The sequence below is a fragment of the Micrasema longulum genome, unplaced genomic scaffold (assembly GCF_059751315.1).
Source record: "Micrasema longulum isolate JH-2025_06_02 unplaced genomic scaffold, ASM5975131v1 h1tg000190l, whole genome shotgun sequence".
Classification (NCBI taxonomy): Eukaryota; Metazoa; Arthropoda; class Insecta; order Trichoptera; family Brachycentridae; genus Micrasema; species Micrasema longulum.
In genome coordinates this window covers 217,736-244,893 of record NW_028277395.1, presented here as the reverse complement: position 1 = coordinate 244,893, position 27,158 = coordinate 217,736, and the positions used below count along the sequence as shown (strand labels likewise).

Genomic DNA, 27,158 nt, shown 5'->3' with positions numbered 1-27,158 from the left:
TACCGATGAACGTATATTTGATAAAATTTTAAGAGGCGTAATCTTCCGGTCAAAAATTAATTATAGTTTTAGTTACGCAAAACTTTTAATTATATTTTTATAAGAAATAGAACAATATTTCGTTTTCTTTCGTTCGCTTGCTTAATTTTTTCGATGGTGCGATTTAAAAAAAAAAAGCGGCGTTTTAAAATGGCAAAATCGTATAATTTTCTTATTTTATATCCGACTGAAGTTTTTCGTGACTTTTAGGCGGAGATTACAATTGAAGGTTAACAGATTAATCTTCTATTGTCTTTAAAGGAAAATCTAACTTTCTAAACGAAAATGTGCATATTTGTATAAAGATTTAAAGCATCTTTACCAGTAACAGCAGGTGTTTCAAGAAAAGCAACCGAGATAACCATTCGACAATAGTCGAGTGGGTGACAAAATGTCAAATATTCACTAAAATGCCACCAAGTAGCCTTATGAGACTTTAAAATGTTGAATTTATAATTTATAAATGTCTTAATTTTTGAAAACGCATAAATGGTTTGTATGTACGTATTTTTTATTTATATCACTACAGAGATGGGTAGAATTTTTGTTTCAAGATTATGGATATTCGAGCGTTTACAGGGCTTATGACCTGTCATAGGTTGGGTTCAAGTGGCCACTTTTATGTAGATACTACAACATTCCCCATTCCGCTTATTAGCGAATATCCATATCGGTGACATTTTTGGTTTTTGTATATATGTCATGAAACAAGGAAAGCTTTCGCTAGCGCGTTTGGAGCGCCATCTATGTATTTTGATATTGAGGTTAAATGTATATATTTACACATACCAAAAATAATATTGTGTATGTACGTATGTTGATTACAGTTAAGTAAAAAATCACATCCGACTACACTTAGCTTCATATATGGCCACACTGCAGTGGCGAATGGTGATTTTATTTACAGGTAGGCTATAAAAAATATCATGTATTTGTACCTACATAGAAGGTACATAATATAATGTAAGTAATATATTTACAATAAATTGATATTTTTCTGTGGTTCTGTGTGATACAACAACTCTCATACATGAAATCAACTCGATGTAACTTTGTGATATATTATCCATTACTTTAATACATAACTCATTAAAAAATAAATTAAAAAATATTACTATGAATTCAGTCGATATTAGGTATTCAATTGAAATGTCAACTGGCCGGATTGTTCTAGAAACTAAAACTGCTAAAAACGGCCGCGTCGAGCGCTATATGTCCTGCAATATGACGCATGAAAGCAATTATGGTCTTATGTCAAAAGTACCATTTTAAAGAAAAATAGCCCTTAAGAAAAAATGTTTGAAATACTGTTTTCCAAATCAAGAATATTCAAATAATTTGTGTAATCGGCAAGTTTAATCTAGGAGAAAATACCCGCACTGGGCTTAAGACATTCAAAATATAGTATACTTATTTGTATGAAAAAATAAGCTGGAATAATCGGCTAGTTTCTCGGCGCGCTTTATTAATATTAATATTTATATTAGGATACAAATACAAACGGTGGAAATTATTTAAAATAAATGGTAATTATTTATCTGTTTTTCTGTAAATAAGGTTACAGAAAACATTATTATGGTTAGTCAAATATAATTGGTAAGCTGCGCATAATTGCTTCTATACACGGTTCGCCCCTGCCACGCCGATGATCAAACGTCAAATAAATATGAACACGTGAAACCAAACATGATGATTTTTATTTAGAACATTATTGTGACCCAAAAAACATATTATGTAATTAGGTGGAAACGAAAAAAGTGTTTTTTTAAATAGTTATATAGTTGATATTTCATAGTTTAACATTAATTTGACGTTTAATCACCGGTGTGGCTATATATGAAGCAAAGTGTACTCGCATGCAGAAAATAAAATAAATCAAATTTATTTCTTCTCTACCCCCGCGAGAAGATTCATAAAATCACCTCTGGGCCGCAATTGACATAGTAAGTTTAGGACATCATAACTTCACCATGACGGTATAGTTGAAGATAAATTCTTCCGAGCGATTACGAAGATACACTACCGATGCTTCATCTTCAAGTTTTGAGGTAGGTATCATCGGTATGTGCCGACGGGTACCCCATTTACCCCACGGTACACACATTTACTGATTTAAATTGACAAAACAAATAGTCCACCGAGCAATTTTTACTTTAATTACATTTAATTTAGTTTTTTTATAGTTTTGGGGTGGCCAGTTTTTTCCTCAAAAGCCTATTTAAAATACGTAAGAGAAATAAGTATATTTTGAAGTCAAATTAAATTCTGACATCTGTCAGTTTTGAATCCGAACGGCTAGATATGCAGATATATTGTAGCTAGATGCTGTCCTATCAACATATAGAAGCATCTAGCCCTAAAAACATCTACATCATAAAAAGTAAATTTAGTTATTGTATTTTAAAAAAATATTTTTCACTATCTTTCAGAGTGTATGTAACGAGATGTCAAAAGAGCTAGCTTTGTAATACCTCGGTAGATAAATACTGACGAAAGTTCATTATACCGTCTTGGTAATTGTAAAAAATCATGCATTTTTTGCTTTGATTGAGAATAATTTGAGTTTATAATGGCTTTGAAATGGTAAGTTTTTATTATAAAAGCCTATTTATTTATTTATTTATTTAAACGCCTTGTAGGCTTTTACATGTTTTACAAATATTTATAAATAAAGAACAGACATATTTTACACAAAAGTAGCGAAAAATTGAAAATGAAGTAATAAGAAAAAGAAAATATATAAAACTAATCTTACATATAGTACATACATACATATATTCCAGTAGAGAGAACAGAAGTTAATTTTTTTCTATCGGTTATATTAAAAGAATCTTAAAATTAGAAGAATTTAGAAAAATAATAATTAAGAATACAGATATAAGTTAATAAAAGGTATACAATATAAAACAACACAGTATTATTTACGAATTTAAATTTGGAGATAATAAATTGTTACACTGCCTTTTAAAATTCAAAAGTGTTGTATTAAATATATCTATATCATTTACGTATTCGTTTGCTAACACATGAATTCTCCTCATAGGCGAGTGTGCACTGTAGTTAGTTGTAGATACATTTATATATGAGTTTATTAAATCGAGTAATCCGGTAAATCGAGTAAACTATTGATAATATTAATGAGAAATATTTAAATTTTAATTATGTAATGAACGCGGAGTAAATTTTCGGAATTATTTACTGGTTAAATTCCATCATATATATGACGTCGGTAGAGCATATCGAGGTAGATAGAGATAGTAAAGAAGTTATGTATACAGTCTCGGTATGTACCGATGAAGATAGCCTTTGTAATTAATTGCCCCCTGGAGTGCTATTCTGAATCTTCTCTACCCCCTAGAGAGTGATTAATTTGGGGATGTTCATTTTTTGCATGAGTTTACACTTTGCTTCATATATGGCCACACTGATGATTTAACGTCAAATAAATATGAACATGTAAAATCAAACGTGATGATTTTCTTAATTTGCTACAACAGACAAGGAAAATACTTTTGAGAAGGGAATATGGAAGTCTAGGTATTTACAGGGCTTATGACCGGTCATTGGCTGGTTTAAGTGGCCACTTTACACACGGTGTAACATTCACCATTCTGACTATATGTAAACATCCACATTTCCTCAACTTTTTTATCTGTTGACTTTTGTACAGTAAAAGAGCCGAGATCTTTATCATTTGTTAACATATTACAACAGAGATGAAGAACATTTAAGATAAGGTGATTTCATTTCATTTTTCATTTTATTTTTGCACCACAACAGGCCAGGAGGCCCAATTACAGTGGTGAATTGCATCACAGAACACCCAGGCTTGAGAAAAATCACATTGCATTTTTTTGTGTTCTCACCGGGAATCGAACCCGGAACCTTCCGTCTGTGAGTCAAGCATCTTGACCACTACACCACGGAGGCCGCCGATATAGAAGTCTAGGCATCTACATGGCTTATGACCTGTCATTGGCTGGTTTAAGTGGCCACTTTCACACTGTGTCACATTCACCATTCTGCCCATATTTGAACATCTATATCCCTTCAATTCGTTCATCTGGTGATGTTTGTGAAGTTAGAGAGCTGAAACCTTTATTTATGCGGGTGAGATCCAGTCCTTGTCTACGAAAATTTAGACAAACTTAAAATATTACATACATGAAGGTAAGATGATTAGTCTTACGCTTCAGGTGCCAGTGAAATATTCTAGTGTAAAAACACCTTTTGAAATAAGTATTTCATGTCAACCATGTCGGGAGTTAAAACCGGGACCTCTTGTATGGTAGGCAAACGCGCCACGAGGCCGACAAACGACTTCTATATTACCTTTTCTAAAATGTTCTTTATCTCTGTTGTAATATGTTGATATTAACAGCTTATCGGGGAGTTAAATCCAGTCATTGTCTACAAAAATTTGGACAAACTCTAAATATAGTTGACTTTATCATGTGGGTGAGATCCATCCGGCTGAACTAATTTTCCCTCTCTGTTGCAACAAATTTAGATCTGAATAATTCCCTAGGGAGGAAATTTAGCCTGTCTGCAAACATTTGAACACACTTAAAACATTGATGATGATTTTCATCTAGAACATTAGATTAACAGTAATTTAACTTGAATTGACCAAACCGTGCGTCGTTTTTTTTCCATTTTTTAAACAGTTTTTATACATCAATGTGTATCTTTTTTGGATCACCCGTGTAAATGGGATTCTTTCAGACGTTTCGGCTACCATTGCAGGATATATATAACTTATATGTAACAATTCCTCAACACCGGCTTTTTTTACCAGCCGAAAGTCGAAACAAACTTAAGGTCGCAGGCCACGCGGCCGAGTTACGAGGCATAAGATGCACCCACCCGAGCACAGCCGAACGCAATCCGACACATCCCGACCGCAAGTTTTGGCTGAGCCAAAGTTTCGGTTAAATTTTGGTCGAAACCATAACTACGGAAAAAAATTGGTCGAAATCAAAACTTCGGTCGGCCGGTAATTAATTGTACATAATCGTAATAATTCAGATGATAAATCTTAAAGTTGAAGTGTTGCCGTTTTTAAAATTTAAACAACTCTCCTGATGCAAAAAAATTGGTAGCGAATTATGTGGGTATGCATGGGTCAAGTATTGTCACAACTTCTACATCCTTTTACCCACAACCACTGTTCACTTCCCACCTCAGTATCCTTTGATTACCCGCCACATTATGACCTCGTGTCTTACATCGCGCGTTTATTTCGTTGAGCGCGTGTGCCGCATTATAAATCTTTGTTCCCACCATCCACCAGCTTTGAGCCCCTGATCAGGGCCTGCTCTCGTGTTAGTGCCGCCACAAGTGTCAAGTTGGGTCCGAAAAGTCCATCAAGAACGAGAGCCAGGTTAGTGGCATCCCTTCCTAATCCATTTCATTTGCTGGGGTTGTGACCGATTGACCCGGAATACCGCATGTCGAGGGTATCCACTTATTTTCATTAAATTTAATTACAGTCCACTTAGTTGAATGGCTATTTCGCGCCTCGCATCAGCATGGGAGTTCGTTTTTTCACCAAAAATAATAATCAAAAGTTGGTCCCGAACACTTACCAAAAATAAAAGAGAAAATCGAAAAGTAAAAGTGTTGCCATGATTAAAATTTAAACTTAACCCTCTTGATGCAAAAAGATAATAATTAAAAATTGGTCCTTTTTGTAAAACAACAATTTTTAATCTGGGCTTTTTTTTCAATATTAGTATTGTTTAAGTCCCGAATTGAGTTGTCGTAACTCCTGGAAATGAAATTCATATGTATCATTCTTTGTGTATTTCATAGTCCCTGGACTGGCATCTGAACCGTAATTCTGATCATCTTATCTTCATGTAGCAAAATGGTCAAGATGTGCTTCGATTGGTGCAGTGCCCTATGCACCGTTAGGTGCGGAAAGGGACTGATGAAGATGATTCTTTGTAAAAAAAATAAGTATTTTATGTTTCATGTATAAACAATAAAAACATATATTTACGCGTAATAGCACACCCTTGTGAGACGTTATACTCGCCACACGAATTGTAAAACATTTAAAAGATAGTATAATATAAGTGTACTGTGTTTATGCCTTAGAATATTAAAAACTATTATTATATAATGCAAATTAACTTACTTGAAAAAAGAGACAGAAGCAAACCCACTGATAGTACTTGTAAATCTTTTTATCGCTGACGTCCTCCTTTCCTTGCTTGTCTCTGCTGTTCCCGATCCCCGGGTAAGGGACCTCGACGCCCACCTTCTTATTGAAGAAGCTCTTGAGCGTGTAGGTGGAGTGGATCCAGCAGTACGTGTTCAGGACATCCTCCGGGATGTCCTTGGTGTGGATGCAGTCGATGGGGTTGCCGACGTACTGCCTCGTGGTGACTATGAGACTGAACGCGATGAGGATGATCACAGTTATAGAATAGTGCAGTCTGAAGACGGGCGAGTCAATGTGGATGTAACTGACTTTGATTAAGTTTTTCAAGCCCCGGAATACGTCCAACATCTTAAAGCGACGATTTGGAAGTCTGCTTTTGGTGGGGCCGATCCCGGAACCAACATAGCGACCCTTCCACCATGAACATGCAAAACGAAGCTAATTCTTAAAGATGCAACCAAATATTGCAACGAACTCCCTTTTTACGGGGTTCAAACTAAACATCAGACCATTTTACCATTCGAGGTGATGCAAGTATTTCAAGAGATCTTTTTCTCAAGTTTTAGGCGTATCCAATCAATGTTCATATTGTAGAATTAGTTTCCATAAATCTCAAACTCCTTACAGAAGAAAGACATTTGTGTAAGATATAATAAGCACTTTGCGTCAATTTATCTGGTTTTTGAATCAATATTTGAAAGCTCCCTTGCACCTTTGACCGCTTGAAAAAATGCATTCCAGAGTAGTTTCTAACAATTATTGCTGGTTTTACTCTATCAATCGAAAATCTATCCCCATTATAAATCTCAAATCACTTGCATTTAGAAAATATCTTTTTGTCAACCTTAAGTTTACCCAATCGATCTTAGAAGAAACATCTTTTCAAGTATTTCAAATTCACTCTGTATTAATTTCTGGACTAATCCAGACTTCGTGTCTCATCTCCGATAACTTCGAGTGTTATATTTGTAAAGCATTTTTTTTATCAGTCTTTATACGAAGAATCTTTAGGCACTGTAGATTGAAGGCAAATTTGTACTGTTAGTCAAATGAGCAAAACGAAGACACTAATTAAAATTATTGCCTTATTTCGTACGTAATGTGCTTCCGCTTTTAAATCAGAACAAAAAGGCACTTATCATTTGAAAGACACTTCACTTTTTGTGTAAAATTGACCATTCATTTATATATTCACTTTAGAAAAACTTTTCACAGTTTTTGCATTCTGTCCATTATTTTCCTTTAGCACTTAACTCATCCACTCACTCAAGTGTCCACTCGCATTTTTATTTATGTGTCGTCAAAATGCAATAAACAATTCAGCTTCTTCTTTTTATGTATTTTTGGAATGTTCATTGTTTTATCCATTTTTAAGTTCTGTATTATCTAGTTCTAGTTTTAAAAATGTTGATATTTTAAAATATTTAATGTCGATTTTGATTCGTTTTCCTGCTTTTAATAAACGAAGAAATATGTTCAAAACAGATAAAAATTATAATAAAAGGCAATAAAGGCTCTTAGAATATTTTAAAAAAACACCCGAAACATGTGACTACCTCTTTTAATTTCCAAATTCATGTTTCAATTCGTTTAATTTATTTCATGCATCCAAAGAAGTATAAATTTTGCTGCTCTTAGACACAACAAGTGATAGCTATTTTGTAACTTATCAATTAGTAATTAAAAAATATGTTTTCCGAATGTTTACTTTGTGAAAAACTGGCTTTATTTGCGAAAACGTAATTTTCATCTTATTTTGTCTTTGGACGAGTGTTTTCGAATCGATGGCAACTCTCAGGTAAATATCCCGCAGGCTTATTCTGTCGCAATTTCGTTTCGTTAGTTCGTTCTTTCGCAATCGCTATCGTTTCTTCTCGTACGATACGAATAGATTAACGAAACGAATTAGATACATCATAAGGCCACTGAAAAAAGAATTTGAGTCCGCCTCGCGGGGTGGTGGTTGACGTTTTCGCTTACCGTTGTTGAAATCCTGGGTTCGATTCCTGGCAGGGTGAACGTAAAATATTTATATCGAAGATTGTTTAAACTGCAACATTTCATTCTTCCTGGGTCGCGATTCGCGATTATATCGGAAGTTATGGACGTCATTCCTTCACCTTGATGGTATAGTTGAAAACAAATTCTCTCGAGCGATCACGAAGATACGCTTCCGACCCCCTACCTTTAAGTTTTGAGGTAGGTTTATCATATGTGCTCTCAAGTACCCCACGGTACAGATATCTACGCATTAAAAGTGAAGAAAAGTGGATGATTTTTAAAATTATTAATCGTTTTGAGGTAACCACTTTTTTTTCAAAGGTCTATTTAAAATACGATGGAGAAAAAAGTAAATTTTGAGCGCAAATTCGATTCTGACATAATTGTCAGTTTTTAAACCGAACGGCTAGATGCTGCTATATTAACATACAGAAGCATCTAGTTGTTCGGTTTAAAAACTGGGGGTTATGCGAGTGCATGCATAAGACCACGTGACCTTTGAGATTTGGTAAAGTTATTGCCACCATGAAAAATTAACATAAAGTTGATTCAACAATGTTTTGAGTATGTCCAAATGCTTGCAGACTGGCTGGGTTTTCTCCCTAGGGAGTTGTTCATATTTAAATTTGTCGCAACAGCAAGGGAAAACATTTTTGAGATGGGAATATGGGAGTCGAGGCATTTACAGGGCTTATGACCTGTCATTGGCTGGTTTAAGCGGCCACTTTCCACACTGAGTAACATTCACCATTCCGCCTATGTTTGAACATCCACATTTCCTCAACTGTTCCATCTGTTGACTTTTGTGAAGTAAAAGAGCTGAAACCTTTATTTTCCATATTCCCTTCTCAAAAATGTTTTCCCTCTGTGTTGCGACAAATTTAAATATGAACAACTCCCCGGGGGGAAAATCCAGCCAGGCTGCAAGCATTTGGACATACTCAAAACATTGTTCCTCATTTAGAATTAAAATTCGACTTCATTATGAGTCCAGTATTTTACGTTGACTCATGTGACATCATAGCCGCACGAGAGTTGGCTTGCCGTGTGGGTGTGCGCGATCCGTTTAGACGGATATATTGCGCGATGTTGTAGTAACAGAACGGCCTAGTTTAGACTAGGCCGTTCTGTTACTACAACATCGCGCAATATACCTACGACAATTTCTCGAGTTGAACACGCGTTTTACTTAAAATAATATTTACATCAGGTAGGCAGTAAAACAGAAAATGTAAAAAGGCGTCGGTACAGACACGCGGTGTCCGGCCTAAATTTAGAACTGTTTGAAACTGCCCGGCTAACTTGCCCGTGTATTCGGACTACAGCGTTAAGAAACTGTACTGTTTAAGAGTTTTCATTGTTAAATTGCCAATTTTCCCGCTGCTAATCACTTGCATCTGCCAATTTTCAGAATAATTAAATCTTTTCGATTGTAATTTCTGACTGCCCGCGCTATTTAAAGCAAATACACGTCGTATTTTAAAAATATTCATTAATCCATTAAAAACTTATCAAGGTCCGTATTAAATAAACAATTATCTTCAATAAGAAAGTTCGGTGCTGCGAAAAATTGTACATAAACAATATTTTCTTAGGCGCGGTAAAAATTACAGCATTTAATTGTACTGCGAAATTTCTCGAAAATGTACCAAAAAAATTAATAAAAATCTTTTTGGTAGTATGTATAAAACTTTGAATAACATGATAGATTGCCCTAAGATTCTGTCACTTATTAATTTTAGAGTCCCAGTAACGCAGACCAGAAACCAATCTCTTTTTAAATTTTCTAAATGTAAAACTAAATCTTTTCAAAATTCATTTGTAAATAGAACCTGCCATATGTGTAATCAAAAATTAAATTGTATTGATATTAATAACATATCTTTAACTTCCTTTAAAAGTAAAATTTCCAAAAATAATTAAAGTTATGATGTTGCGCCTTGAATCCGCAGCCTATATTATGCAGGTGATGTGCAGTTCTGTATGTAGGCACATAATAAATGAACACTGTATGGTCAACTATAGTTGTATTATTTATTGTAATGTGCAACTGTGTGACCAATATTCATTTACATTTCTAGTAATATTATAAGTTTTGTATGATTAGTTATTTTATGTTATGTATAATTTTTATTTGACAACCTTTACAATAACAATATTATGTGAAAGCCTCTAATTGGACTTTATGATATATATTTATGGTATAATTGATTCTTATAAATGTATAAATGTCTGTTGGCTTTCCAATGAAATAAAATTAAAAAAATAAAAATAAAACATATTAAAAAATTAAAAAATAAAAATAAACCACTGAACTTCTTCATTGTCTTTAAAGTAAAATTGAAATTTTAGTAAAAAATAAATGTTCAGATTCTTAAAATTTGTCGGTTTGTATAAAAAATGGAAAAATCCTGACGCCTTTTCCTAAAATTATGGCAATTTTATGAAAACAGTAATAATAAAATAAATCCGACCTTCTAGTCTTATTTAAAATTCTCAGCTCAATTCTCGGCGCATCAAAGCGCCTGAACTGAGCTCAATAAAATTAAATATCCCAACTAGAAACCTCAGACAAAACTTACTCTTTCATACCGATAACCATAGAACTAACTATGGTTTTCATTCCCCTATGTCCAGAATTCTTAGGTCTGCCAACAAACATACCAGCCTTAATTTCTTCGATAGCAAGTTGTCTTCTTTCAAACGATCACTGAATCAAATTCAATTAAAACACCTCTCTCCCACTTCCACTCCCACCAAGTCTATGCATAAATTGTTCATTGTTTACCTTTAAGACTGAAAAAGCACACATTATAATAAAACTGTAAATACTTTTAAATATCATTATAAAATACATAATTTACTGCCTTAGAACGGGGAAGCTATCCCTAGTTAGGCAGTTTAGATGAACCAACAGCAAAAATAAAAAATATGTATGCTTACTTTTACTACTGAATTAATTTGTTGTATAAATAATTACTTGTATATTGCTGTAATAAATATGTAAAATAAATAAAAAATTAAAATATATATATATGTCCTTAAAAATGCCTATTGGGCGTTTGTATAAATAAATAAACAGAAGACTCTCGAGAAAAACAGATGACTCTCAAATCATACATATTAAACACGCTAATAACATAGATTTATATATTTTTTAATATCTAGAACATCCTTTAAGCATCAATCACTATTACATCTTTTACTATGGAGTCACAGCTATGCAAACAAGGCACCCTTTTTACAATCTCTCGAGCAGATCTTAGAAGAAAAGAAACATTCAAAACAAATTGTCTCATCCGGAGATATCAACATAAATATTATAAGCGAAAAATCTGATGTAATTGAATACACTAATCTTCTTGCGCACTGTGGATTTATAAAATTAATTAATATTATTTCCATTTGTAAATACTCACTACAAACTACAAACTTTAAAATATATTTTTTTCACTTAAATTTTAATTTTTAAACAACTTTCATTTATGTTTTTCTTTTTCCTTCTCTTTTTTATACTTTCATAATTAACCTTACATATAATTGCTTTATAATATGGAAACTTCACTGGTCCATTAGAATTAAGTCTAATTGTGTAAAATATTAAACTTTGTAACTGTACTGTATGTTTCCTGAATAAAAGAAAATAAAAATAAATAAATAAAATAAATACAGATCTCGCTTCCACTGCATTCATACATCTTCTCGTGCACGCGCGCCGATCATTCCGACATTTGACGTGTCTATATATATTTTTTTTGTTAATCAATATATTTACATAAATGATACACGTTTTTTTTTTTACTTTTATACAAATCTACTTTATAGATCTAGTAAATGTTATAACAGTAACTCTTCACAAAAAGAGACTTCAGATATTTGTTGAAATGTACTGTATGTTTCCTGAATAAAAGAAAAAAAAAATAATAAAAAAAAATAAAAAAATACCAACAAGAGAGACACATGAGGCAAAAATTTGTATCGACCACATTGTTGCTAAAATATTTAACCCCACTGTATCAGCTGTGCTTGGGAACTCCAATACTGATCACTACACCACTGCAGTTGGTATTAAGCTTGAGAAAGGTTAAATACAGTGTGGCCACTTGAATCAGCCGATGACAGGTCACAAGCCGCGTAAATGCCTAGACTTCCACGCCCCTTCTCAAATATGTTTCCCTTTCAAGATTGTTACGTTTTTAGTGAAACGGCACGCTCCTCCCCAGCCAACAATTTACCGCCAATTAGTGTCGAGACTTGACACCGGCCGACCAGAGAATGCAACGCCCGTGCAAGTTGCGTTGTTTACAGATATCGGAACTAATGGACTGCCCGTGTATATATTCTGCGGCACTATTTGAAAACGTATCGGCTATTAATACATAACACGAACTGAGACCTACAATCTACATACGTTACTATGCACGCGGGGATCTTGGTAACTATACCGACTAGAAGACGATACATCTGTAGCACTAACTATGCATAACACTCTTTTCTCTATCGTTCTTCCTCAAACTATAATTTTTTTTTTTAATCGATTGACATTTAACATGCCCCTTAATTTGTTTAAATAAATTAAGACTCATTATATCTAGATGGTTTATCTCTTACTTAGATAATAGACTTCAGTCAATTATGATTGAAGGATATCAATCTGATTTCATCTCCATTCCGTCTGGTGTACCACAGGGATCACACCTTGGCCCACTTTTATTTAATGCCTATATTTATGATATTCAGTTATGTTTCAAAAATGCCCATTACCTTTGTTATGCTGACGATAAAAAAATTTACCTTAAAGTCAAGTGTAGAGATGATTGTGCAAAGTTACAACAAGATTTACATGCATTATCGAATTACTGTGTTGAAAACAAACTTTATATCAATGTGTCTAAATGTTACAAAATATCTTTCACTCGTAATAAAAATAAAATAAAATATGACTATATGATAAATGAAAATACAATTAGAGAAGTAAACGAAATACGTGACTTGGGAATTATTTTGGACTCAAACTTAAATTACAATAGTCATATAGAAACTATAATTAACAAGGCATACAAAATGACTGGATTTATCATGCGGCTGTGTAAATCTTTTAAAAATTTAGGTTCATTTATATTGCTTTACATAACATACGTACGCCCCCATCTTGAATATTGCACTGCTATCTGGTCTCCTGTTTATAAATTAAATATTAATAGAATCGAGAATGTTCAAAAAAAATTCCTGAAAAAACTAGAATACAAATTTCATTTGCATTTTCCAAATTATTTAGCTTCATTAAAATTTTATAACCTTGTTTCATTAGCACACAGAAGAGATATGTTTGATCAGATCCTGCTTTATAAAATTGTCAATAATAAATTTGATTCCCCGGAACTCATTAATCTACTTGCTTACCGTGTCCCCTCTAGGCCAACTAGACTCTCTGATATTTTCTATATTCGTAAATTTAAAACTAATCATCGGAAACATTCTACAATCCCTCGTATATGTGAAACATTTAACAAAAAATTTAATAGTCTTGATATATTTAACACTCCATACAATATGTACAGAAGAGAATTAATAGGCTTGATTCATGCTCTTCATTCATAATTCGTTTAATCATTAAATCAAATGCAATTTTCCACTCTCACTTTCCTTCAATCATCCTTTACCACTCCTTATCAATTTCCTTCTTTTCCTTTCCACGATCTCCTTGTTTTGTCCATATTTATCTTATTTTAATATATAGTATATTTATTATTTATATAGTTTAAACTTCAAGGCGTCGTCGCTTTATTACAGTATTATTTAGTGAATACATATAATTGGATGGCAGGCCCTACTATGTATACATTTTATATAATTATTTTTTTTAAATATTCATTTAACCTGTACATCTGTTTGTATTCGAAATAAATAAAATAAAATAAATACCTGGCTCGATACGCTCCCACTTGCTATTTAATGATGCTCACGCTTACACCCACTACTGTCAAGCGGGAGGACAATAAACGACCTCTTGTTTATTTATAAATTATTAAATAATAAAATAGATTGCCCAGAACTGTAAACTTTAATAAACTTTTGTATTCCACATAGACCAACAAGACTTAATTTTTTATTTTAAAGTCATCATCATGGTACAAAATTTTCATTGAATTCACCAATTATTTGCATGCAGCGGCTTGCAAATCAATACAGTGATGATTAAGATTTATTTTACACCACGCCGCTGGTGATCAAGTCCTGTGTTTTGAAAAAGAATTAACAATTAAAAATTCAAATATTGATTAGTTTTAACTTTTGTTTTAACTCTCTACTCTTGTGTGTATAATTATTTTTTAAATTTATTATTAACAAATTACAACAGGGATGGAGAATACCTTAAATTAGGGGATATGGAATTCAAGGCATTTACAGGCATTTTTGATTATTCCTTCTAACCGAGCTTCGTTGGTTTTGAGAAAGAATGCTTCTTTTCTGTGGAATTTAGACCATTTTTCTTTTATCGGTGTTTTAAAGTACACAAATCTTTGTTTTAAAGTGCGTAAATTATCTGATGTATCACCGTTACTTGACAAAAGGTATTTACTTTTCAGTATTAGGTTCCATATATGTATTTACCTTTTTCACAAAAATTATGCAAATATTGCTGTTGTATTTTATCGTAAAGATATTTACAGCTCACTGTTTTTGTACCCGAGGTACCAGATGTACCTTAAATAAATTAAAATCGCAGTTCATTACATTTTAAACAAAAGTTGTTTTTTTTTATATCATCATAAAAGAAACCTATAACTTGGCCATCCGCAGCTATCCGCACTAAAATTTTATGTTTTTATTTAGCCTAATATATGAAGAATACAGCACAATAACAAACACCACGCGATAAGAGGTGATAATATAACAAAGTGTTTTATAAACATGAAAATCAAAATAAAAAAATCATTACAAAATAACCTTTTTTCGTTCTACAAATAGTATAAAATAAAGTTAAAAATCGTGTAAAAGTATCAAGATATATAAATTATTATCTGAATCATTCAAATCCATAACAATAATTTTTAAAAGTTAGGTGGAAATTACAAAATGTACCTTTGTTAACATTTAAATGTTTACACGGGGCGCAGAGAACAATGACGATCTGCACTTCGCGAGCCGACCAAGTTTCAACTAACTGTGCGCGCGCACGGTAAAGCTAGGGTTTCCTAGGACAGCGGTGCCCGCATCTTAACGGCCGTAGTGAACGGTGATGCGGTGGACAGCCGTCGTAACGGTGGCTAGAGAGTGGTTTCCTAGGAAAACGGTGTTATCAACACCATTTAACACCGTTTCTCTAGGAAACCCCTCTCTAGTCGACGTTACGACGGCTGTCCACCGCATCACCGTTCACTACGGCCGTTAAGATACGGGCACCGCTGTCCTAGGAAACCCTAGCTTAAAAGGTGCGCGATTGGGGATGGTAAATTTTTATTACTGTGAATTTTCTTCGGCCAAAGGATTTTTATGGTATTTTTAACTTCACTTTTGAAATTTGACCAACGACCGGCTAATTCTTAATAATCAACGTTAGTGCGGCGTTCAAATGGATACATACTCGTAAGGGTGCTAATTGGTTTAAATGTATAATAATTATTGTTAAAAGGGTTGCAAGTTGATTGCCTGACCTAATCCGGAGACCACAAACAAGCAATTAAGAAGCACGCGAATAAAGTCCCCATTTGGTATAAATTCAATGAACCGATATATGTATTCAATTATAAATTTCAAACGTTTTTTGCTTGTATCGAATAGAGGAAAAAAAGCAACGAGGTCATAGAATTACGAATAGTCCAGAAACCGCATACGCACATCAGACAGAAGGCGATTTAACTACTCATAAATGAGTAGGTCTACGTTTTGACCCATTAGTTTCTTTGTAGATGTCGCTCAGTACTCAACTCCCGATTCGAATTTAACCTTGCCGTGCTATAATTATAATAATTATGGATAACTTATATAGTGCCATTTTCGTAATATAATACCCCAAGGGCGCTTTAAAAAGTGATTATATAAAGATATAAATTTAATTTTAACTGTTTAATTTAAGAAAAATAATGTACTTTTTATATTACTTTTTCACCACATGCCTGTGTGCTGTGTCCTTTTAAAGTGTAGAAATACTGCTAGGATCTTAAAGAAACAGGATGCAATCACATTTCATATGTAATTATCAAATGAATGTGTTTGTCACAAATGCATTACTTAAAAATTGAATTATTTTTCCATCTGTCAGATTGTCGAAGAAACAAAATGAAAATTTCGTAAGTTTTGCCAGGGTAGTAAATTTTTTTATTCTACTTTGCTCATATAATAAGAGGAATAATGAAAATTGAACTTTGGATTAAACAACGCCGTGGTGGACATTTGGTCGACATTATCTTTAAAATATTAAATATTATTTAACATGATATAAAAATATCCGTTTTATGTAAAATAAAATTAGTTTTACATTTTAAGTTCAAAGTTCATTAATTCAATTACTCTTATTAAATGACCTTTTATTTATCTACTCTGTTGTGTCAATCAATGTTTCCGAGTGCACAATAAAATTTTAGAAAAATTAACAAATTATTTTTTTTTACCTTACATTTGTGTTATGGTTATATTCTTCGCGATCTGGCAATATTACTCGGTGACTTCAAATATGCGCGCGGCGAAAGTGTGTCTAAGTGGGGGAGTTATTGGACACAGTCCGATGTATTCAAATATGATTCTACGCTCCTTCTGGACTATTCGTAATTCTATTAATAAGGCATTTCAGCGGTTTCAAAAGAAAATAAATTTGTTAAAAGACTTTTAAACTGAACCAAAGTGAAAAAAATAAACAAATACGTATCGTCTTATCAGCGTTTGATGATTTTTCAAAGTTTTGTCATTTTAAAATTACTCCGCCTGTGACGTCACAAGTTCTCTACGGTGAGTTGTCCTGATTGATGGGTTGGCTTCTCAGTAACCGGAAATGTATCACAAAACTCTCATTGGTTGATTTCGGAGAAATAGTAGCGTCGGTCGTTCGAAGTATTTCATTTATACAAATTTTGTTTCCTCGCGCGCGGTAAAACTTGGAGCATTCAATTGTTCGGCAAAGTTTTTTAAAAATGTACGAAAAAAACATTAAAAAATATTTTAATAAAAACGAACTAAATAACGACGTCACTAGTTCATTTGAATCAACCAATGATAAGAGTTATTGCAGATTTCCGGTTTGCTTGCCGTCTGCTTTTATATATTTGCATAATATAATTTATATTATAAAGAGTGTCTACCGTACCGGGGGTGCTTCATGACATACTTAGTGGACGCCTTGATAGTCCGGCTCTTTTGTCGGAGTTATCATTAAATGTCCCCAGCTACCGCACCCGTCACACGTCGAGCTCTCTATTTCATCTGCCAGCAGTTCGTACGAACTATGCCCAGAACTCTCCACTTATACGTTTTGTTAGTGAATATAATTTGAACTTTCCCCTTATTGATCCATTTGATGTCTTAAAACATACTTTTTTGTCTTATACTTAGTTTCAATAATAAAGTATTATTTTATCTTATTTTATTTTATTTTATTATATTTTATCTATTTTAAATATATTTATATTTTCGACACTTGACACTTGTGCAATATTTACACACATGTCCACCCTCATTCCAATATAAAACCCACCCTCTCACTTACTTACACTCACACAAACACACTAGTATGTATTGTACGTGTATTTAATGTATTTCTGTGGATATCTGTCATTGGTTTTATTCTCTGTATATTTTATTTGTTGTATTTTTGTTAAATGTATTACTGTTGATATCCCCAATAAATAAAATAAAATGAACCATAAATATTTTAAATAGACTTTCCGTATTGAATGTTGAGGGTTTCTTTGGAATTACTTCAATAATTAATCTTTGTACTATCTTAAGAGGGTTTAATATATTGGCATATGAACCACCCCACCCTACAATACCATATTGTAACAAATATTGTACAATTGAGTAATAAGCTATTTTTAAATTGTTGATTTAGATTTTAATAAAAATATTCCTTAATCTAATAAATATGTACATACATTTTCTAATTCGTTTAACTAGTTCACTGATATAGTCTTTCTATTTTAAGTTTTGGTCTACGTATACAATGAGATATTTAATTTAAAAAAAGCGATAAATTGATAGTAATTTGAAGTGGAAAGTACAAATAGCCACTATGGTCAAAAGAATTAGGAAACTTATTTATGTATTCATTAGACTAAGAAATATTTTATCTCTAAAACTTATAAAAACAGTCTATTATGCTTTAATACAGTCAATTCTGCAGTATGGAATTATAGGCTGGGGAGGAGCTTATAGGACAAACTTAAAATCACTCTCTATTATTCAAAAAAAGATTGCAAAAATAATTCTTAAAAAGCCCAGAACTTACCCATTAAAACTAGTATTCGAAGAACTTAATATACCAACAATTGAAGAAATTTTTAATAAAGCCTCTATCTTACAAACTTTTAAAGAAAAAACAATTGAAGTGCAAAATTCAAGTAACTCTAGATTTTCTAATAATTTAATTTTGCACAGATGTAAAACAACAGCAGCGTTAAACCATTATACGTACATAGGTAAAAAAAACTTTAATAAACTTTCGGAAAACTTAAAATCTATAAAAAATTATCAAACTCTTAAAACTAAAATTAAAAAAACATTTAAGACTCACCCCTTCCTAGACTCCATACCAAAGAATGTTTATTTTTTATTTTTTGTTTACCTTGTTTATTTTTAATTTTAATTTACTTTGTTTATAAAAAAAAAAAAGTGAAACGAACTCCCTCTCTAAACACAAGTATCTACTTTATTAGAGAGGTAGAAACGTTTTATATAAGATGTTTCTGTATATTTACCTATTTTGTATTTCAAAAATGTATTTTGTAAAAAAAAAATATTCAATAAAAAAAATAAAAAAATAATAATAATAATAATCTGTTGTATCAAGTACTGGACATGTAAGATCGCAGTTAGTTTTGTTGCAATTGCTTTGGTGAATAATTAATTTTACTACTGAATCTAAATTTGTTTTGTTAATAAAAAATGAAATGATTATAAGTAAATAAATTGTTAAGTGAGCCCTAGACTTTTTCCTTCTCAAAAAGGTTTTCCCTCTTGTTGCAACTGTTGCAAAGATTTAGACCTAAATAACTCCCTAGGGAGGATATTCAGCCTGTCTGCAAACATTGGAACATACTCAAGGCATTGTTATAATATTAGTATGTAGTTCTACGGGGTTTAATATTTTTAAGAGCGGAAGAAAATTTATTACTGAAGTTGGAATCGCATTTTATTGTATCCCTTCAATGGGTTATATTTAGTAAAAATCCTTAATAAATCACACATCTAAATGACGTTTGAGTTAAAACAGAACAAATGAATACGCCTTGATCTTTACAGCTCTTAAATTAAACTCTTTTATTTAACGTTAAATGAAGATGAAATCCATAGACTTCTGAATAAAAGTGCGTCAAATGGAAAAAAAGGGAGAACATAAATATCTACTAGCATATTTCAACAGAGATGAAGAAAATTTTATTTTTAATTGTATATTTGTAGAACTAACCTGGATTCCATAATGCCTGTCTTATGTATTAACTTGTCTTTGCTTTGCTTTATTGTATTCCTTCTATTATTTGTTACTGTAATATTATAGTTTTTCGTTATATACTTTGTTTAAATTGTCACTGTTCGTAAATTTGTTAAATAAAATAAATTAACTGGAACGTTTTTTGAAAATATCTTCTATCCTCCCGGGAAATGTCGAAGAGTCAAGGTCGCATGGACGTCAACCGACAAGATAGAGTCTATAACGATAGCTGAAGAATACCTACAGTAGAGTACAAAACCGTTCCAGACGCAAGGAGACTGTCCACGGATGAGCCATGCCTGTAGTCAGGCGTGGTTACCATCCTCAGTAGCTCAGCCACAAATAACTATCGACGTGCTTAAAAAAATTCTAAGCATTTGAGCGATCACAATGAACAATAGCAGTCGTAAGTCAACGCGTGTGTCTGTGTAATCTTTAAGTCAACGCTCGTGTCGGTTTGTTTTCCTCGTAAATAAATACAGTTCACTGGCGAAAAATCGGCGTTTACTATAAAAAATAATACAATATATTGCATTCGCAAAATAGTGAGTATCTGGTACAAAAAAGTGAAAACTAAATTACAATTATTATAGCGACTACTTTTCTTGACATTCGGTTTGCCAAAAGTTGGCTTAATGCAATAAATAGCCTGATAAATAAATAATAAATAAATAAATGAAAATGGCAGTTTTGGAATATTTTCCATATTTACACTGGTGAAATTCAAATATGTGATTGCGCAGCAGGATTATACGTGGCGAAACGAAAATATTTTGACTTTTAATATTAGGTGTTCACGGATGTTCCATTGTGATTGCGAGTACGATAAGCAACCATGGTGAGAAATTGTTATCACGTCGCTAACTGACACGTTGATAGTTCTTTGTAATTGAGCTACAGACATGAGGCGCTAATTGAAGAGAGAGAGATTTTGAAAAGTATTTCTGTCATTGTCTAGTCTAGTGTTATTTATTTATTAACGGACATTGTTCATGTATACAATTTATAGGGTGGCAATATTACAATAAAATAATATTTTAAAACATTTAAAAAAAGAAAAGAAGCATTGACAAACATAAGGGACATCAAGACAAGATCTGGACTATTTAACCAAAAAAGAGCAGATCTTGTCTTGAGTTAACAATACGACAAAGACGGGTCATTGGAGAATTAAGGCCATAGTTTGTTCTATGCTGATCGATGAACAGTACTTCATTGTTTCTTAACCTACGAGTCAGAATATTGAATTTTACTTGTCCCAGTAATGGTGGAACATCGATTATACCATTTAGTATGCCGAATATATATATGGAGTCAATATTAGTTCTAGGTTTTTGTGGACTAGAAATATTTAAAATTGATTCTATATCAGCATAAGAATAATTACCTCTCTCTAGTCCAAGCATCCACGCTACTTTTCGAAGCAAGCGATGTTGGACTGATTCAATGTGATTTATGCGATTGACATAGAATGGAGACCAGACCACGGAGGCATATTCTGGAAGAGTTATGTTATGAGTTATGACGAGCAGTGGCGGCTGAAGGAGTTGAAAACGGTGGGGTTATTTTTTTTACTAAATAGGTACATGTGTATTTTATAATAATTTTCACGCTATTTTTTTTGTAAAAATACATGAATATATCTCATAGAATTTTCTAATATGATACACACATATACAATATTCCTAACAAGGTATTTTGTAAATTTGTGTATCATATAAGCGAGTCCACCTTGGCTCAAAGAGTTTATTTAAAAAAAATCTTAATTCGCTTTAGCGTCGAAAAACATCTTTCAGTTTCAATTGTCGCCATCGTTATTCCACAAATAACAATTACTAGTATATTTTATATTATTATTAATATCTCTGTTTATTAACAAAAAATACCATTTCTTATCTGCTACATGTTTTGGGTAATAGATTTCTCTGGATTATGTTTAGTCTGCCTAACTAGGTAAACCTGTTTTAAGACAGAAACTTAACTTTTAAAACACAATCAAATTACAAAAATGTGCCGGATTTAAATTTGACGAGTCAATGAGTTTAGTGCATATGAAACTGGACCCTAACAAACACTAGGTAAATGGACACGTGCAAGAAATAATATATTACAATAATATTAATTCACAAAGCTCATTTCAATCTTGTAAAAAGGGACGAGAAAATATAAGCTTATGTTAATCCTTTCCATTAAGAATTCGTCCTTTTTAAGTGTAGGTATTCATTTATCATCGTATCTTTTCTAGTCTAGACCAATGCCAATACTATATTATTATTATATTTTTTTTTCTTATCTTCCTTGTTTCATATTGTTATCTCCCGGGACAATGCCCGCGTTCGAACTAATTTTGGGCGAAAAGTTCCGATACTCATGTACGCACGGGACGTTTCTTCTCTTTCTTTCTCATAAGAAAATCTAGAAATAAGACTTAAGCTTTGGGACAGTTACAGAAATGACCCGTGCATCGATGGAGGGGGGGGGGGGGTTGGTAGTGTATCTTCGTTATCGCTCAAGAGAATTTAGCTTCGACTAACCGACATGGTGAAGGTATGACGTCCTTAAATTCACGTCATAATCGTGACCGAGGGATGCAATTATAACACTTTAAGGATGTTACTTTTTTGCATGCAATTACACTTTGCTTCATATACACTGATGGTTAAACCTCAAATGTAAAACTTTGAAATGACAAACATAAAACTGTTTTAAAAACGGAAAAAAATTAATGTGGTTTTGGTTAACGCTTAAGGTCGCAATAATGTTCTAAATTAATATCATCATAAATCTTTTGAGTATGTCCAAATGCTTGCAGACTGGCTGGATTTTCTCCCTGGGGAGTTGTTCATTTTTAAATTTGTTGCAACAGAGAGGGATAACATTTTTGAGAAGGGAATATGAGAGTCTAGGCATTTACAGGGATTATGACCTGTCATTGGCTGCATAGTGAATGTTACACAGTGTGTAAAGTGGCCACTCAAACCAGCCAATGCCAGGTCATAAGCCTTGTAGATGCCTAGACTTCCATATTACCTTTAAGTAAGGTTTTTTTTTTTTTTTTATTTTTTTTTATATATTTGGACTCCTGTATTTAGTAGCCTTACGTGTCATGTACAAGGCTAAGGTACTCGGAAAAAAAAAGTTTTTGTTTGTCTTGGAAATGGGATGTTCGATCACTGATTTTGGTTTATTACCTTTATGAGTCCAATCACCATTGTTGCAAAGTTCAAGAACAATGGCGCATGATAACTACTTTTTACTACAGTGTGGATATCTGTTAAGGATATTCCATCTTTCCTGCATTCTGCTTCAAGATTATGGCGTTGCAAACTGAAAAATGGGCACTGAAATAACAGATGTTCTATACTCTGTGAAGAAATATCATCGCATGGACAATAGTCATCATTCCTTAATTTAAACCTATATAGATAACTTCTCATAGCTCCGTGTCCGGTAAAAATTTGAGTCGTTTCGAAAGTACTTTGGTGATGATGACGGAAGTTTGCTGCATCAGCCAGCGTTGGGAAAAACATTTTAGTGATTTTACCTGCAGAAGAAGCGCGGTAATGATCCTCCCAACGCTGCTGCGTATTTTGTTTTATACAGCGTTTGGCAAAGCTAAGGGGAAATTCTGAGAAGAAAGGTGCCGTTCTTTTACAAGTTGCGGATCTTGCTCGTTCATCCGCTCTCTCATTTCCTACGATACCAGCATGTCCTCTTATCCAGCATATTTGAATGTTCATCCCTCTTATTTTTAGATGCTTAATTTTACTCTGAATATCTACAATGAATGGATTTACCGACCGAGTATCTGTTATAGCTTGAACGCCCGAACGACAATCTGATAATATTTTTGCAATAACCCATCTCTCTGGTGGTTTCTTTAATAACCATTCGAGAGCTTCTCGTATTGCGAGTAGTTCAGCCTGGAAAACTGAGCAGAAATTATCTAATTTAAATGTTCTGCCTGGTAATTCTTTATCACTCTCAAAAGGAACGAATGCCGCTCCCACTTTTCCGTCGAGCAGGCTACCATCCGTAAAGATTCTAATTTCGTTGGGAGCATAAGGAGGTATATCTTTGTCAAGTAAAAGAATATTTTCGGGAATCCTTTCGCACGGGTGAGGTAAATCGAAATAGTTTGCAGTTCCTTGATACTTGCGATCATCTGGAATGGAATACAGCTTACCAAATTTCTTAACATTATAAATGTCCTTCCTTTCTTGAATTTTAAGGTCTAACGGTGTAAATCCTGTTAGAGCTTGAGCAGAGATGAGTGAAATGGTTCTGTATCCTCTACAAGATCTTATGGCAAATTGTCTTTGTAAGCTGTCAAGTTTTTTCTTATTGCATTTCTTTTTTACCGCTTCACCCCATAAGCTGGCCGCATATGTAACAAGAGGTTCAATTGCACCATAATATATTTGCTGCATTACCGCAGGAGAGCACCCCCATGTTGGTTTTGCCGCTCTCACAAGCATTCCAGAAAGATTGGCAGCCTTCTTGCAGACGTTATCCACATGTAGTGACCAGTTGAGATGCTTGTCTACAGTTACACCTAATACCCTAATAGAGTCAGCAAGAGCTAGCTTTACACCGTTCATGAATAAATTAGGAAGAGTTTCTTTTCTTTTGGTTACTAACATCGCTTTCGTTTTTTCCTCTGAGAAGTTAAGTTTAACCTTTTTTCCCCAATCAGCTATTGTCGAAAGGGCACAGTTTGTTCTTTCTTCGGCTTCAGACATAAGTTGAGCTCTGACTGTCAGAAAAACATCATCAGCAAACGCTTGTATGTTAATTCCATTTCCAAAATCTATTTGTAAAAGATCATCCAAAATTATATTCCAAAAGCTTGGACCACAAACTGAACCTTGAATACATCCTTGTGAAGTCTTTTTGTGTTTAGTTATATCTGCGTGTGTTATTTTGACCTCTCTGTTTTCAAGATAGTCGATAACTAGTTCCAAAATATTTTTAGGGCAGTTTTTTCGACGTAGTTGACATATTAGGAATGGCCACCAAGCATGATCAAAGGCTCCACGGATGTCCAATGAGACAGCTATGACGATTTGGCGGCTATTTTTTCCTTCATTTATAGAGCTGATGGCTGCATTTAAGGCGTCTTCGGTAGACTTCTGGGGTGTGAAGCCAAATTGTTTTGGGCTTAGCTTTTTATTAAGATGCCAAGAAATTCTTTCAATCATAAGTTTCTCCAAAACCTTTCCAAAAACTGGAATGAGCCCAATAGGTCTATATGATTTAACATCGTTTTTCTCGACTTTGCCAGGTTTTGGTATAGCAATAACATTAGAGCACTTCCAACAGATAGGAAAGCAATGAAGTCGTAAACATGCGTTGTACATTTCTAAAACTTCATTTTCAAATAGTTCTGTGACCTTAGTGCATATATCTAATGTAAAGTAGTCATTGCCCGGTGCTTTTTTGGGGCTCATATTCCGTAGTATATTAACTATTTCTTGTTTGGTAAATAGTGGGTCGTCTGGTTCAATAGATGAAAGTTGAGCTTCGTTTCTTATTTCAGAGTGCAGCACTAATTCTGAGGTGGCGTCATCGTCCGGAAAAAAGTGTTCCAAAAGACCCTGCACAGAGTCTTCAGCAGTTTTGAAAACTGTGTCTCCATTTTTAAGAGACATTGGAGGATTCTTGTTGTCATTCTTTGCTAGGACCCTGTATATAGCAGACCAAGCTGTTTCCTTGTTTTGTATTGAGCAATATTTTTTCCACGATTCTATCTTGGCATCAGCAATAGCTTTCTTATAATTTTCTTTTGCTTTTAAATATGCGGGAAGCGTAATGGTTTCGCGTCTAGTTATTCCAGAATTCCGTAGTTTGTGCTTAGCTTTTATCACATTCTTTTTCAGTGCAGTTAGTTCATTAGACCACCAGGGGCAGGGTTCTCTATATTTTGTACTGTTTTTTAGTATCATTTTTGAATTGCATCCCTCGGTTAGTGCTTGATTAAGATTGTTAATTTGATTTTCTAAATCTCGAGAGTTAGATGCACTACTGAAACTTGTTTTTGAGACTTTTCTGTCAGATAGTTCTTTTTGTACTATTTGTTTAAACAAATTCCAGTCCACATTTTTAGTTGGATATTTGAAGATTTTAGACTGTTTGTGAGGTATTTTAGTGCTGGTATTTATTGTGAAAGTAATGGGATTGTGATCGCTAAGAGAATTCAATTTATCAGCAACTTCCCAATTTGTAACACTTTTTAAGAAGTAAGTCGAGCAAAAGGTTATGTCAATAATGCTTTTTATGTGAAGAGTGCCACGAAACGTTTCAAATGTAGGTTTGTGGCCAGAGTTAAGAATGTAGAAATCCAATTCGGAAAGACAATCTGCTACAGCCTCTCCTCTTCTATCTGTTTTATTGCTACCCCACCACAAGCTTTTGGCATTTAAGTCTCCGCCAGCAAGTACAGTTTTATTATTAATTCTTACCACATTTCGCAATATATTTAGTGACGGAATAGGATCTCGATCCGGTTCAATATAAATTGATCCAATCACCAGGATTTCGTTTGGTAGCGTTAGTTCAGCGTAAACATCATTAGTTCCTGAGTAATGACTTAGCATCATAATGGAAAGATCAGTTTTGAATACTATTATTGCAGCCTTTACTCGTGTGCTGACTTGAGGCGCTTGAAATACTACAATGCCTGGTGGTGCTTTCATGTTGTTAAAAGCGCCTACGTATGGCTCCTGTACTAATGCAATATCTACGCGATTACGATTAGCATACAATTCATCAGTAGCTGCTCTGCAGCGTTGAAGGTTCCATTGAAGTATCTTAAGAGGACGAGTATGGAGCTTATAAGCCATAGTCAATTCTTTGCTGGGCTCTTTCTTCCATTTTGAGTAAAAAAGGACAGGTCCTGCTGTTGGCCTTATGTTTTGTAACATGTTCGTTGCCACGCGAAGATTTAAAGCAGTTCCAACACTTAGTCATAGATTTATCATCTTTATGTGAGCAATCCATTGATTTATGTTCACCTGCGCAGTGTAGGCATCTGTCCTTCTTTTCGAGACACTTAGATGTTGAATGCCCAAAGTTCATGCATTTATAGCACTGGAGAAGAGCGGAAGAGTCTTCGACATGTATTCTCATGTAGCCAATATTAACTCTTTCGATTGCCAACAGTTCCTTTCTTATGTTTGCATCAACCATAATAAAGACGTTTCTTAAGTTTTCGTTCTTATTTTTGGCGGTTCTTATTATTTTTAAGCATTCTTCCGGTTTTTTTTTATTAATGGCTTCAAATATTGTGTCATTTTGCTGAAT

The 27,158-nt window shown here is 33.5% G+C and overlaps 2 long non-coding RNA genes and 1 pseudogene across 2 annotated transcripts in view; 1 reads left to right on the top strand and 2 right to left on the bottom strand.

The window, feature by feature from the left end:
• Window positions 1–6,172: 6,172 nt before the first annotated feature.
• On the bottom strand, window positions 6,173–6,635 carry LOC148283846 (innexin shaking-B pseudogene; annotated as a pseudogene).
• Window positions 6,636–6,768: 133 nt separating this feature from the next.
• The window catches only part of LOC148283844 (uncharacterized), a 50,673-nt gene continuing 30,283 nt past the window's right edge, over window positions 6,769–27,158 (bottom strand). The window contains exon 2 of the long non-coding RNA XR_015825491.1: window positions 6,769–7,657. This is a non-coding gene — a long non-coding RNA (uncharacterized LOC148283844). The remainder of the gene's footprint in view (window positions 7,658–27,158) is intronic.
• Window positions 14,619–16,243, top strand: LOC148283845 (uncharacterized). Its single transcript, XR_015825490.1, has 2 exons — window positions 14,619–15,392; window positions 15,638–16,243. It is a non-coding gene; the product is annotated as an uncharacterized LOC148283845 (long non-coding RNA).